This window comes from Nycticebus coucang, chromosome 6 (assembly GCF_027406575.1).
Source record: "Nycticebus coucang isolate mNycCou1 chromosome 6, mNycCou1.pri, whole genome shotgun sequence".
Lineage (NCBI taxonomy): Eukaryota > Metazoa > Chordata > Mammalia > Primates > Lorisidae > Nycticebus > Nycticebus coucang.
The window spans coordinates 42,517,928-42,530,458 of NC_069785.1; the positions used below are offsets into that span (position 1 = coordinate 42,517,928).

General features: G+C 43.1%; 1 protein-coding gene, 1 non-coding gene and 1 pseudogene across 4 annotated transcripts in view; 1 reads left to right on the forward strand and 2 right to left on the reverse strand.

Moving 5' to 3' along the window:
- Positions 1-223: 223 nt before the first annotated feature.
- On the reverse strand, positions 224-8,851 carry LOC128589008 (tripartite motif-containing protein 60-like; annotated as a pseudogene).
- The window catches only part of KNL1 (kinetochore scaffold 1), a 77,711-nt gene continuing 65,784 nt past the window's right edge, over positions 605-12,531 (forward strand). Inside the window, exons 1-2 of one of the 3 annotated variants that reach the window (XM_053595845.1) lie at positions 605-669; positions 4,429-4,557. The gene's annotated coding sequence lies outside the window, so the exon portion shown is untranslated. Of the gene's footprint in view, positions 670-1,284; positions 1,336-4,428; positions 4,558-9,275; positions 9,328-12,531 lie in introns of those variants that run through there. The other 2 variants (XM_053595846.1, XM_053595847.1) reach the window with 2 other exon arrangements.
- TRNAS-GCU (transfer RNA serine (anticodon GCU)) lies at positions 8,791-8,872 on the reverse strand. The gene has a single exon. It is a non-coding gene; the product is annotated as a tRNA-Ser (tRNA).

Here is a 12,531-nt window from a genome sequence, read left to right on the forward strand (position 1 = left end):
AATTTCTAAGGCATCTTCTAATTGGACCCTATGATTTATCTACAAAGTAGGCACTTTCATCACATTTCTAGAAATTGCTAAAAATGAGATAAAAATTATGCTGGTTATTTGTAGGAAAAACCAAAAAAAAAAAAAAAAAGAATTATCAAGCCTAGATTTACAGGCTCAGTTATGTCCACAAACTAAAAGAAAAAGAAACAAATGAGAGTCTTCCAACAGTTCATCATTCAGAACCTGTTACTGTACAGATTTTAAGAGGTTTTGAGTCAGTTCCAGTATAGAAATAAGGCCAAAGTGGTCCTGTGAAATTATCATTCAACATATACAGAAGAGATCCATCACTCAAATTGTAAAAGGAAACCTTACTCATTTCAAAGTCTAAAAAAATTCCAATCTTACTAGGTATTACTTTTAGCAGAAGATTAACTTTCTTAGGCCCTTCTAATACAATATAATTACTCTCACTACATTGTCCAATGCCCCATAGTCCATGCTGTACTAACATTGGTTGATTCAGAGTCTTCTTCCTTCGGGGAAGGGCCTGATCACAGACACCCACAACCCACACAGGCTTGTCTTTCACTTTGACCTCCCAGTACTGTCTGCCAGACTGGTATCTCTTAGAACCCACAACAGCTGGGCACAGATAAAATCTTCCTGGGTTATGAGGTAAGTTTTGTGGTGTATTTCCATATCGCAGAATTTTTCTGTCTTCCGAGACATTAAGTTTACGATGTGCTGTTAGAGGATCTAGAATTACATCTACTTGAAATCGCTTGATAATTTTGTTAAGGCCAGAATATTATGGAGGAAAACAGTAACCATATTCTTCTAATTTGCATGAAAATGGCTCAAGGCATTTTAAGTTTTTATATCTGAGATAGATACTCTTAACATTTGCCAGTAATTCCAGTATTGACTTGGCATATTTGCTCTCGATCTCCTTTAATAGGCATTTTAATGAGGAAGCATGATCTGAAATTTTTGTTAAGTTTTCATTTAGTTTTGCTAAAATAATCAATTTCTTCATCTTGTAGTTGTCTGAGAACAATCTCTTGCTGATTTTGGAGAAACAACCTAAGTTGCTCAAATTCAGACTTTACTTCTTCTGTCCTATGTTTTACCTTTTTTTCCAGTTCCAGGGATTTTCTGGTTTGCATCGTTAACACTTTTCCAAATAGTTCTACACTCTCCTCCCATGCTGCAATGTAACACTCCAAATTTTTCCTGTGAAAGGGTGCAGCCTTCTCTATGGGCCAAACACGATGATGCTCGTGATCAGCAGAGGAATTGCACTGCAGACATAAAATGTCTTGGTCTTTTTCACAGAATAAGGTCAGAACCTGACTTTGCTTCTCATATACAGGCGTCTCTTCCTGCCACTTCCTCTTGGTTCCTCTTACCTAGATTAGCTTTGCCATCTCAGTCAAATTACCCAGCTGTTGATTGCTTATGAATTCCCTTTCAGGACAGCAAAAGTGGCAAGAAGGGCAGGGGAAACTGTTATCTAGATCCTTCCAAGACATACTGATACAGGAGCGACAGAAGTTATGACCGCAGCTGATGGTTACTGGGTCTTTCAAGTAGTCGAGACAGATGGGACAGCTAGCTTCCGCTTGCAGGTCTGACAGGACAGTCACAAACTCCATTGAGCTGTGAATAAAGGTGGTAGGTAAGGTTATGCAAAGCTGGCTCTCTAGAGCTCAAGATTCGGCAGGCAGTGGATATCTTCCCCCAGACCTTGAAAGCTGAACAGCTGCCGGTTTTACTGACTTGGCATGTTGGTGGCAGTCTCTAAAATCTTGTTTAGCCCTCTGCCCTTAGCTCCAGAGTCCACTGAACACTCCACAGCCTGCAGCATACTGCATATTAGAAAACATAGCTGGGCTGCTGCTCTTCCCACTCAATGATGTGAAGTCAGGCTTCATTCTTTCGTTATTCAAGAAAGTAGCCTTAGAACCAAGATAAGGAACCCTTTCATGTTGTGCAGGCTGGATTCAAAGCCCTGGACTCAAGGCATCTTCTGGCCTCAGCTTCCCAAATAGCTAGTATTACAGGTGTACATCACTGTGCCAGAGTCACCTTTTCTGTAGGTCTGAAATCTGGAGTAGGTGGATCTGCAGCTCAGGCCCGAAAGTCACAGGACAGTTGAGCGCCACCTGGAGCACCCCACTGGGCACCCCAGGTTCAGTTTGCTTGGTGATTGACCATACCTGGCTATTTTTCATTGTTGTTGTTGTTGTCATTGTTGTTCAGCAGTCCTGGCCAGGTTTGAACCTGCCAGCCCCAGGGTATGTGGCCGATGCCCTAATCACTGAGCTATAAGCGCTAAGCCAATTTTTCTATTTTCAGTAGAGATGGGGGTGGGGGGAGGTATCTTGATCTTGCTCAGGCTGGTCTTGAACTCCTGAGCTCAAAAGATTCTCCCACCTCAGCCTCCCAGAGTGCTAGGATTGCACGGGTGAGCCACCACCCCCAGCCTGTATTTGTCCATTTTAAATAACTGGTTATTTTTTGCTAACTATCCATTGCTACTTCACATGGGATATACTATCAGGTGTTATTCCCATTTCTTCTAATTTACTGGTATTTATTCATTTATCTTGGCTTTTCTGTTGCCTTGTTTTTTGTTTTTTTTTTGTCGAGACAGAGTTCTACCCTATGCCCTGAGCAGAGGGCAATGGGATCGTAGCTCACTGCAACCTCAGACTCAGCTGTGGGCATCCTGCTGCCTCAGCCTCCGAAGCCACTGGGATTACAGGCGCTCGCCGTGGCGCCCGGCTGGGTTTTTCAATTTTTTTCCACCAGTCGGGATCTCACTCTCACTCAGACAAGCCTCGAACTCCTGAGCTCAAGCAATCCTCCCTTCTCAGCCTCCCACAGTGCTGGGATTACAGGCGTGAGCCACCGCGCCCGGCTTATTTTGGCTTTCCTAAACAGTGTTACTATAAACTGAATTTCAGTTTTTGCTCTACTGATCTTCAATATGAAAAAATTATTTAGTTTTCAGCTCACTAGGCATTCCCAGAAGCTGTTATAGAAAGGTAAGATATTTTCACAAGATAGTACAGCTCAGGGAATGAATTCGAACAGAGAAAAATGTTCATGTTGGTGTTACAGACTCAGAGAAGAATACCTGGATTCATTCTAGAACTTCTTCAGGCTCTGGCTTGGCTGTTTTCCCAGAGATGGTTTTGCAATGGGATCATACTTCCTAATAGTAAGGACCTCACTTCTGTCATTGCCTGCCTCTCAAAAACAATCTTTTTAAGTCTTGGAGTTTGAGCTCTGGGTTTTTCTTGCAAGAGTTAAGAAATAAACTGTACACACACACACACACACACAGACTCAGACACACACACACTTTGATTCTTCTTTCAGAGTTGAGACAGAATGGCCTATCTGAGCTGCAGACCAGCACCAAATAACACTAGACATTTATTCTCAGAGAACCTCATTCTCAAGGAAATAATGGGTCTTTCTAAAGCTGTACTCAGAGAATGAAGACCCATTCTCTGACACTCAAGTTCTGAGAGAGCTGGAATATCTAGGTAATGTATTTTGCAACAGTTTTTTTGTATGTGTGGGTGTGGTTTTCTAGAGGTTGAAGGGTCCTGAAATAGTTCTAGATAGTACTTGTGAAGAAAAACACTGGTGTTGCTAGAGAATGGTTTCTCTGAGCTGTGGTTTGTTGACGAATTTGGGGGAATGGGTAATATAGATCTTTCCAAAAGTAGCAACCATTTCCTGCACAACCATTTTGTCCGAGTCTTGCAGTTGCAGCTGCTCCAGTAGATGGCGCCTCTCTCTTACTGCTTTCTCTGTTACTAACTCAATTACCAACAACCTCACCCCTTTTAGATAATCTGGCATGTTGATTCTCTTAGAAAAGAGAAAATGGGTGGTGCCTGTGGCTCAGTTGGTGGGGCGCCGGCCCCATATACCGAGGGTGGCGGGTTCGAACCCGGCCCTGGCTGAACTGCAACCAAAAAATAGCCGGGCGTCGTGGCGGGCGCCTGTAGTCCCAGCTGCTGGGGAGGCTGAGGCAAGAGAATCGCTTAAGCCCAGGAGTTGGAGGTTGCTGTGAGCTGTGACGTCATGGTACTCTACCGAGGGCCATAAAGTGAGACTCTGTCTCTACAAAAAAAAAAAAAAAAGAAAAGAGAAAATAAGCAGTTCGTATAGACCAGGAAATCAACAGAAATGCAAAAAACTGGGACTTTTATAGCTATTATTGTAATTTCATATGAAATAAACCACAAGTGAACCAACTAAGCATGAAACAGGTAAAGAACTGAGGAATAGAAATGCGAGGTTCCCACTGATAACTTTTTTCCCTCTAGACTCATCTAGTACATTGTATTTATAGAACTTCAACAGCTGAAGATTTTCCTTTAAGATAATAATCCACCCACGTTTTGTTTATAGAGATTGGATACATTGATAGACCTGAATAAAGAAATTCATCACTGCAAAAAACTGGCAACACTAAGAAAAATGATATAGTCCTGCTGATCTCTAGAGTTGTAGCACTAATGGGCAACTCAAATACGCCTGGTAAGTGCTGGGAAAAACCTAGAGGGCTGTAGGAGGATTTAGAACCAAGAGAGAGCACATGAGCTAGTTGAGGGAAATGCAAGAGCTGTAGGTTGTAAGCCTAGGGGAGGCTTGTTTATTGGGGATGACATGTAAGCTGAAGTCTGAAGGAGGAACAGGAGACAGCCAAGCAGTGATAGGATGGGAAGGAAGTGGGTGGAGGACTGGGGCATGTTCTTGGGAGAGGTTTAGGGACAGCATCTGCCAAGGTGTTGTAGAGAGAAAGCAAGGCCTAGGGCAGATCATGTGGCTCATGCCTGTAATCCTAGCACTTGAGGCAGGTGGATTGCTTGAGCTCAAGAGTTCGAGACCAGCCTGAGAAAGAGTGAGACCCTGTCTCTGTCACCAGCTATTGTTCACCTGAATGGCCATTTCATGCAGGATGCTGCCGGTCAGGCTCTGACAAGGCTACATGAGCCTATGTACTGATATCTGGAGATTATTTATTCACTTTCAAGGCCTACTGTCATAGATAAGTTGGAGAATTGGACTCCATGGTACTGGTCAAGGACCCAAGGCACTCTGTGCACCCAGTGAATGGGAACTAATTATAAATTTAGTCTAGAATAAAAATGTTTTGAAGATATAACCACTTTAAGATAGGAGATATTGTGTAACTTTGTAACATATGAGGGGGAATGTGTTTGACATATACTATGATGAGTAATATAATGCTGATGATATAAAAAGAAAAAGAAATTAATAATAATGCTGATGTTTACTTTTACTGTGAGAATAAAAAATAAGTAAGGGAAAAGAGGAGGGCAGAGCAGTTCTGTAGGGAAACATCCCCACTGCTCTCCAGAACTGATGGCTTTTCTGTAAATAAAAATAAAACTATTGATCTCTCATCCACTTCTCCATTGATTGGCTTGGGTGACAGGCTGGATTCCTGGGTCCAGTAACAGGTCTACTAAAAACAGAAAAGCTAGCCAAGTGTTCTTGTGGGTACCTGTAGTCCCAGCTACTTGGAAGGCTGAGGCAGGAGGATACCTGAAAGATTAACTTTTCCAAGGTTAATCTCGGAAAAGATTGAGGTTTCTGTGAACTTCAATGATGCCTTGGCATTCTACCCAGGGCGACAGATTGAGACCCTGTCCCAGAAGGAAAAAAAAAAAAAGCAAACCCTAGTTCAGGAAAGGTAAGATCAGTGTCTTTATGCCAATTAGAAAGATGCTCTGAGGCTCTTCACCTTGTGATACAGACCTCTCTGGCAATCTGGTGAAGCCTATGAATCTCTTCTCAGAATATTGTGTTCAAATGCATAAAATTAAGTGTGTTGGAATACAGTTATCAAAATGTTTTTAAAATATATGATGTCATAATATAATAATGTATGTACTTCTTTTTTAATTTATTTTATTTTATTTTTTTGAGACAGAGCCTCAAGCTGTCGCCCTCAGTAGAGTGCTATGGCATCACAGTTCACAGCAACCTCCAACTCTTGGGCTTAGGCCATTCTCTTGCCTCAGCCCCCCGAGTAGCTGGGACTACAGGCGCCTGCCACAATGCCTGGCTATTTTTTGTTGCAGTTTGGCCAGGGCCGGGTTCGAATCCACCGCCAGTATGTGGGGCTGGTGCCCTACCCACTGAGCCACAGGGGCTGCCTTGTACTTCTTTTTTTTTTGTTTTTTTTGTAGAGACAGAGTCTCACTTTATGACCCTGGGTAGAGTGCCGTGGCCTCACACAGCTCACAGCAACCTCCAACTCCTGGGCTTAAGCAATTCTCTTGCCTCAGCCTCCCCAGCAGCTGGGACTACAGGCACCCGCCACAACGCCCGGCTATTTTTTGGTTGCAGTTTGGCCGGGGCCGGGTTTGAACCCACCACCCTCGGTATATAGGGCCGGCGCCCTACCCACTGAGCCACAGGCGCCGCCCTGCCTTGTACTTCTTTATGAATGTATAACATTACAAGATCTATAATGGCTCACGCCTGTAATCCTAGCACTCTGGGAGGCTGAGGCAGGTGGATTGCTCGGTTTAGGAGGCCAACCTGAGCAACAGTGAGACCCCCATCTCTAAAAAATAGCCGGGCATTGTGGTACCAGCTATTTGGGAGACTGAGGCAAGAGGATTACCTGAGCCCAAGAGTTTGAGGTTGCTGTGAGAGCTATGATGCCATGGAACTCTACCAAGGGCAACAAAGTGAGACTCTGTCTTAAAAAAAAAAAAAAAAATTATGGGCGGCACCTGTGGCTCAGTCGGTAAGGCGCCGGCCCCATTTACCCAGGGTGGCGGGTTCAAACCTGGCCCCGGCCAAACTGCAACAAAAAAATAGCCGGGCATTGTGGTGGGCGCCTGTAGTCCCAGCTACTCAGGAGGCTGAGACAAGAGAATCGCTTAAGCCCAGGAGTTGGAGGTTGCTGTGAGCTGTGTGATGCCATGGCACTCTACCGAGGACCATAAAGTGAAACTCTGTCTCTACAAAAAAAAAATTAAAAAAAAAAATTATAAGATCTAACGAGAGGTCTAGTAATTACCCAAATTTTGAAGTAGTGATTAATGTAAACCTATAATAATGGTAATGTAATCTAAAAATTTGTTATTTCTATTGGTGATAATGAGGTCAATATTACTGTAGTCGCTTGCTTTATTGAAGGAAGTGGTTTTAATTAAAGATTATAAAAACAAGGATGAAATTCATTTTCCCAGCCAAATAACCTGCCGAATTCTATTCATGGACCCTTGGGAATGCATGGAACTCAGGTGGATACCTTTCTTAGCAGGAGGGTGAAGAATGAATTGCAGAGTAAGGCTAGTTAGGTGACTGAAGCCCTCAGCCCAGAGAGGTATCAATGTTCCCAAGGGACCTGGCTCTATAACAGGGAGGAACCAGTAGAGCCAGCATAAAGGGGCTACTGCAGTGGTTCTCAACCTGTGGATTGTGACCCACAAGAACTGTATTAAAGGGTCGTGGCATTACGAAGGTTGAGAACCACTGGACTACTGCCTTCCACCTTCAGTGTGTTAAACCTTGCTGAAGGGCGGCGCCTGTGGCTCAAAGGAGTAGGGCACCGTCTCCATATACCAGAGGTGGTGGGTTCAAATCCAGCCCTGGCCAAAAAAAAAAAAAAAAAACCTTGCTGAAGTCCCTGCCAGGTGCTGTGTTCTTGAGTTCCTTGCAGTGCACCCCTCCCCTGGCAAATAGTGCAGGTGGGGGAAAGAACCTGTAAACCATTACAGCAGGAGACTGATGAACATTGATTATTAATCTCTAGCACGGTGTAGGATGGTGGTTAAGAGCCACCAGAGTCCCAACAGATTTGGGCTACACTGCCTTTACTGCAATTTAGAAGCTATATAACCTTGGAAAAGTTGATATTTCAGTGTCTTCATCTCATCTGTAAAATGAAGTAATAAAAATATCATGGTCACAGGGTTATGATGAGTTAACGTGATATAATTCACACAAAATGTGTGGTGCCCATAGGTAATAAACACAGAATAAATAAAGTTTTGTTAAATGTGAATTTAAAGAATCTGGCCGATGACTTTTCAAAAAGAGAACCTCTGTTTTTGTCCTGTTCCCTGTTCCTCCATGGTTAAATTCAAGAAAGGATACCTTTTCCTCTTCTCTGGGAAGGCAGCCATTTTTCAGATCTTCAGTCTTTTGGCTTCTAGATATTATGAAGACTAAAAAATGTCATCAACATTTTAAAAACATTTCCCTATGTATGCATTTCTTGAATACCTGCAGCCTGCTAGGGGGCCAGAAAAGAATCCTGATCTCTCTGTGTCTTTCTGTAGTTTTTGAAATGAAACTTAATATTATTTTGTTACCAAGACATATTAAAAACCCTAGGGTAGGAGTTCACAATAACTGAAACCCCTCAATTGGGAGCTAAGTTATGTTAAGTTGGAGCAGACCAGCATTGGAATATATGGGTTGGTAATAACCCTTACTCTATATGCTGTTATTTACTTCACATAAAAAGAAATTAAATCAAGCACATTTTCTTCACATAAAATCAAGCATATTTACTTCACATAAATAGAAATCAAATCAAGCACATTTTCTGTCAGAAAAGTCTCTTTCTGAGGTCAGGACGCTTCAAATAATGTATTTTAAATATCTTAAAACTGTGAAAGTGGCAGATTAAATTTGCTAGTAAATCATAACTGGAATATATTCAACTATTTCCTCTGTGCAAATAAATTTAATGTGTACCTGAGGCAAAGAAAAGGTCACACCCGACGAGGATGGGATTCGAACCCACGCGTGCAGAGCACAATGGATTAGCAGTCCATCGCCTTAACCACTCGGCCACCTCGTCCCAGCAGCCTACTCCTTCCTGATAGCTATAGGGAGTAATAATTGGGGGATGTGACGCAATATTATGGGAGCTGCCATTTTGTACGGAAGCCACAGTCAGATCGCTTCCACAGCAAGTAATCGAAAGATGGCCGCTTTCGCGATGTGGAGGGGTGTGCATTGGGTAGGGGCAAGCACAATTCGGCAGAAATTGAAATAAACGCGAGGGAAATAAAATTGGCACAGTGGCAAAGAAATTTGATTAAAGAAATCTTAACAATGGGGTAGGTCTGGAGTCAGGGGCGGAGCTAACGCGTAAGGCAGCTTTGCGCATGCGAATCAGCTAGGCGGTTATATTTGAATGTATTTCTCTGAGGCTGAGTGGGCGTAGTGAGTTGACGGAGAGAGGATGCGGTGAGCTGTCTCTGTGAGGAGCGTGCGGACCTCAAACAAGTCTGAGCCAAATTTATCAAGCAGGTGGGTGGGACACAGTGGGTAAAAAAACGACCCTTTCGTTCGGGGCTGCTGGGAAGGCTTTGGGTTTTGTCTAAGCGCTCTGCAGATGGCGCGGCGGGGAGGAGAGTCGGGGACGCTCCCTCAACCAGGCGGCCGCCGAAAACACCAGGCCCGACGTAGACGGCTCCGCCCCGGGTGCCAGGCTCTGTTTTTCCTCACCTTGGCCTGCACCGTGTCCCGCCTCCCTCTTCCCTAGCGCTTCTCTACCCACTCTCTGGCCCCTCTGGCGGGCGCGGGTTTCTCTCGCGAGGTCTCTTCCTCCCCGCCCTGCCATCTTCTGTCAGAGCTCGCGGACTCTTCCTCGCACTCCTGCCGCCCTTTCCTGGGCAGCTCTCGGCTGTTTGTATTTCTGACGTAAGTCGTTCTTGTCCATAAATGAAGTGGCAGTCACAATTGATTTTAAAATTCGGGGCTCATCATGGTTTATTTAAAGTGTCTGATCAGAATACTAGCTGCACGCAACAGAGTTTCTGCTTTCTGTAGGTGTAAGAACATTAACAGTGTTAGTGTGTCACAAATCAGTTTTTAAAAATCTTCCCGTGTTCATTGTTCAAGTTTAGGATTTAAGCCCCTTTTCTTGCTGTTTAAATACTCGAGGAGTATGGGCGGGGAAGAAGCATCCCAATTGGAATTTTACAGGTAGATTCATTATGCGTTCACAGAAAGGATATTGATGAAGACCAAAGCAGAAGCTTGCTCTGAATAAAGAGTGAAGTTTTCAGTTAGGTTATATTGAGCCAATCGAATTCCTTAGATGTTTATTAAATTTCTTGTTTTGTGATAGGGCTGGGAGCAGATTGAATATTCAGAGTCTCTAACCTAGAGAGGTTTACAATTCAGAAATGGATATAATTAATATGCACAAATAACTAATACAGGAGAGAATGTAAAGGATTATATGACATTCTAAAATGCTATGGGAGTGCAGAAGAGAGAGTTCATTTGATCCTTTTGGCAATGTAGACTAACAGAGTTCAGGGAGAAGGGGATATTTGAGGAAGAACTTGGAGAGGGTTTACAGCAATCAGGAATTAATACATTGTAAAATTTTGACATTTAAAAATTAGGTTCAAAGCAGTATAACTCCTGACTATGTGAAGGGCTGGAAATGTTTACAAGATGATGAATACATGTAAATTGAGTAAAAATATTTGGAATGTTGTATTAATGATGTGTTTGATACTAAATAATAGACTATCAGGGGTCCTCAAACTGTGGCCCACGGGCCACATGAGTCGGTGTGATTGTATTTGTTCCCGTTTTGTTTTTTTACTTCAAAATAAGATATGTGCAGTGTGCCTAGGAATTTGTTCATAGTTTTTTTTTTTAAACTATAGTCCGGCCCTCCAACGGTCTGAGGGACAGTGAACTGGCCCCCTATTTAAAACGTTTGAGGACTCCTGAATACTGATAGTAACTTTCTGTGATATGGTAATGTTTTATATCTGCACTCTAACATGGTATCACATTAGCTATATGTGACTACTGAGTACCTAAAATGTGGCTTTTGTGACCAAAGAACTGAATTTAAAATTTTAGTTTCATTTTAATGAATTAATTTATTTTTAAACAAGAGAGTATCTCAGTTGCCCTGGGTAGAGCACCAGGGCATCATCAAAGCTCACAGCAACCTCAAACTCTTGGACTCAACTGATCCTCATGTCTCCACTTTCCAAGTAGCTGGGACTACAGATGTCCAGCCACAATGCCCAGCTAATTTTTTTTTTTTTTTTTTTTTTTGAGACAGAGTCTCACTGTGTCGCCCTTGGTAGAGTACCATGGCATCACAGCTTACAGCAACCTCAAACTCTTTTTTTTTGCAGTTTTTGGCCGGGGCTGGGTTTGAACCCGTCACCTCCGGCATATGGGGCCTGCGCCCTACTCCTTTGAGCCACAGGCACCGCCCAACCTCAAACTCTTGGGCTTAAGCAATTCTCTTGCCTCAGCCTCCTAAGTAGCTGATATTACAGGCGCCTGCCACAAGGCTATTTTTTTGTTGTTATTGTTGCAGTTGTTTAGTTGGCCTGGGCTGGGTTTGAACCCGCCACCCTTGGTGTATACGGTTGGTGCTGTAACCACTGTCCTAAGGGCATTGAGCCCAGAAGTGATGGTCAATAACTTTAAAACAGCAAACATGTTTAGGTGATCTTGATTGATAGTATTTAATATTTTTATCTGTGCATTTTGAATATATGCATTGAATTTGAAAATATTTCCAAAGGAAAAAATATGCAAGTTGATGATAAAAGTTTAAATAATTGTATTTTAAATTATTAATTCAGCAAATATTCATTGAGCTCCTATTGTTTACAAAGCATTGCTTGGCCATAACAGCAAACATAAGAGACACCACCACTGTTCTCAAAGAATAGGAGATAATAAGAATAGTTAATTTATATAACAGATTTTTAAATTACAGTTAGGTAATACTACAAAGAAGGTATACATAGTGCTACAAAGAATGTTTTTCTTGTCTTTCTTGGGACAAAGTGTAGCAAATACAAACACATTGCTTCTGAAGCTAGTGGCTCGTACCTGTAATTCTAGTTCTCTGGGAGGCCAAGGGAAGATCTGGAGGATCCCTTGTGTCTGTGTATTAGAAACCAGCCTGGGTGGCGCCTGTGGCTCAGTGAGTAGGGCGCCGGCCCCATATACCGAGGGTGGTGGGTTCAAACCCAGCCCCGGCTGACTGCAACCAAAAAATAGCCGGGCGTTGTGGCGGGCGCCTGTTGTCCCTGCTGCTTGGGAGGCTGAGGCAAGAGAATCGCTGAAGCCCAAGAGCTAGAGGTTGCTGTGAGTCCTGTGATTTCATGGCACTGTACTGAAGGCGGCAAAGTAAGACTCTGTCTCTACAAAAAAAAAAGAAACCAGCCTGAGCAAAAGTGAGATTCTGTCCCTACTAAAAATAGAAAGATTAGCCGGGCATCGTGGCATGTGCCTGTAGTCCCAGCTACTTGGGAGGTTGAGGCAGGAAGATCCCTTCACCCTAGGAGTCTGAGGTTGTTGTGAGCTAGGCTGGCACCAGGGTGCTCTATCCTGGGCAACAGATTGAGATTCTGTTTCCATAAAAAAAGGGACTTGTGTGGATAGCATTGTCAGTGAGCAAGAGTGCTCCATGAGATAAAATATGAAGCCTGAGAGGCAAGCAGGGATCAGATCTTGTAG